Consider the following 2,624-nt stretch of genomic DNA (forward strand, 5'->3'; position numbering starts at 1 on the left):
GAGGCCCCGCCCCGCACCTCAGCTCCCGCCTCGAGAACGGGTCCCGCGCCTGACTAGCCTCCAGCGACGCCACGCCCACTTCAGACCCCGCCTTCACCTCGCGACTGGCGCCTTAACGTCAGGACTTCGCGGCGCGCGGGAAATACGTCATCTCGAGAACCCCCCCCCCCCCCCCACGTCTGATTTCTTTTTCCGGAGAGTGTGGACTGAGCCTAGCAAGTAGGGAGGAGCAAACTCGGGGGGGTTTGGTAGTGATTGCAGTTCAGTTTTTGGTCTTGGTTTGCGCCAACCCACCAACCTCTCAAGTTTTTCTATGATTCTCCAAGAAGAAAATAATATAATAACAATGTTTCCCAAACGTACTTGAACACAACACTTTTTCTTGAAACATGATTAATATCTTGCAGGATGTGTAGGAAACAGTTGGAAAAGCCTGGCTTTTTATGTTTATTTAATTTGAAAGATATTTACCGAATACTGAAGTATAAAAAAGCCTAGAGGCCTGGTGCAGTGGCTCACGCCTGTAATCCCAGCACTTTGGGAGGCTGAGGGGGCTGGATCACCTGAGGTCAGGAGTTAAGAGACCAGCCTGGCCACGTGGCCCACGCCTGTAATCCCAGCTACTCTGGAGGCTGAGGCAGGAGAATAGTTTGAACCTGGGAGCCGGAGGTTGCAGTGAGCCGAGATGGCGTCACTGCACTCCAGCCTGGGTGACAGAGTGAGGCTCTGTCTCAAAAAAAGAAAAAGACTACAAAACAATAATATATTTTGATCTTTTTACAAACATCAATAGAAAAAAGAATAAAATTATTTCTATTAACAGGATTAATAATTTTAATTGAATTAAAGTTATTTCATTTAAGAATTTTTTCAGGCCGGGCGGGGTGGCTCACGCCTGTAATCCCAGCACTTTGGCAGGCAGAGATGGGCGGATTGCCTGAGGTCAAGAGTTCCAGACCAGCCTGGCCAACATGGTGAAACCACATCTCTACTAAAAATACAAAAATTAGCCAGGCGTGGTGGTGGGCGCCTGTAATCCCATCTACTTGGGAGGTTGAGGCAAGAGAATCGCTTGAACCCAGGAGGCAGAGGTTGCAGTGAGCCGAGATGTGCCACTGCACTCCAGCCTGGGTGACAGAGTGAGAATTCGTCTAAAAAAAAAAAAAAAAAAGCCTCTCTTTCTCTTCCCACCCACCACCCCCAAACACACACACACACTTTGCAGAAGTCTTTGTTACTTTTTATTTGAGACAGAGTCTCGCTAGATCAGTGGCGTGATCTAGGCTCACTGCAACGTCTGTCTCCCGCATTCAAGCGACTCTCCTGCCTGAGCCTGTGGAGTAGGTGGGATTACACGTGCACGTCACCACACCCGGCTAATTTTTGTATTTTTAGTAGAGACAGGGTTTAACCATGTTGACTGGGCTAGTCTTGAATTTCTGACCTCAAGTGATCCGCCCCCCTCGGACTCACCATGCTGGCCTGGCCTTTTTTTTTTTTTTTCCCCCGAGACAAAATTTCGCTCTTGTCGCCCAGCCTAGATCAGTGGCTCGATCTCAGCTCACTGCAACCTCTGCCTCCTGAGCTCAAGCAATTCTCCTGCCTCAGCCTTTCAAGTAGCTGGGATTACAGGTGCATGCCACGACATGACTAACTTTTATATTTTTAGTAGAGACAAGTTCACCATGTTGGCCAGGCTGTTCTTGAATTCCTGATCTCAGGTGATCCACCCTCCTCAGCCTCCCAAAGTGCTGGGATTACAGGTGTGAGCCACTACACCCAGATTTGTCTACTTTTCTGAATGATTGTTTTAAATAATATTTTTCAAAACACAAAGGGAATATATGCATTATATCATGCTGTTTGAGTATTACGTTTATGCCACTTATGAGCTTGGGTATAATTTTCTGATTCCTGTATCCATGAAACAGAAAATTTTGTAGACTTTTTTTGTTTTGTTTTGAGACAGTCTCGCTCTGTTGCCCAGTTTGGAGTACAGGGCATGATCTCAGCTCACTGCAACCTCCGCCTCCTGGGTTCAAATGATTGTGGTGCCTCAGCCTCCCGAGTAGCTGGGACTACAGGCACCTGCAACCACACCCAGCCAACTTTTGTATTTTTAGTAGAGACAGGGTTTCACCATGTTGGCTGAACTGGCCTCCAACTCCTGACCTCAAGTGATCTGCCTGTCTCAACATTCCAAAGTGCTGGGATTAGGGGCGTGAGCCACTGTGCCCAGCCTGGACTGTCTTCTTAAATAGACTCACAATAAAGTTATTCTAGAGGGAATAATGAAGTTTTTGAAGTTTATTTTCTTTATCACAAAAGCCACTGAAGTTTGCTATAATACTAGCAGTGTATATATTTAACTATAGAATAGGCTGTGATTCTACTGAGGCAAATTTATAAATTATACCAGATAAGTATACCATTATATCTTTGATGGTTGATATTGCCATATCAACTATGTCAGAGTAATATATGCTAATACAGTTCTTTTTCCTAAGAGGAGAAATTCAAACAATTTGCTTTTTTTTTTTTTTTTTTTTTTTTTTTTTGATACAGAATCTTGCTCTGTCGCCTAGGCTAGAGTTCAGTGGCGCGTTCACAGCTCACTGCAGCCT

General features: G+C 45.5%; 2 protein-coding genes across 2 annotated transcripts in view; one reads left to right on the forward strand and one right to left on the reverse strand.

Annotated features, from left to right (window-relative positions):
• The window catches only part of HIATL1 (hippocampus abundant transcript-like 1), a 95,592-nt gene extending 95,430 nt beyond the window's left edge, over positions 1-162 (reverse strand). The window contains exon 1 of the mRNA XM_011999437.1: positions 98-162. The gene's annotated coding sequence lies outside the window, so the exon portion shown is untranslated. The remainder of the gene's footprint in view (positions 1-97) is intronic.
• LOC105553395 (eukaryotic translation initiation factor 5B-like) overlaps positions 1-2,624 on the forward strand; it is a 40,529-nt gene that overhangs the window by 11,185 nt on the left and 26,720 nt on the right. The gene's annotated exons all lie outside the window — the stretch shown is intronic.

The sequence above is a fragment of the Mandrillus leucophaeus genome, unplaced genomic scaffold (genome assembly GCF_000951045.1).
Source record: "Mandrillus leucophaeus isolate KB7577 unplaced genomic scaffold, Mleu.le_1.0 Scaffold593, whole genome shotgun sequence".
Taxonomy (NCBI): Eukaryota; Metazoa; Chordata; class Mammalia; order Primates; family Cercopithecidae; genus Mandrillus; species Mandrillus leucophaeus.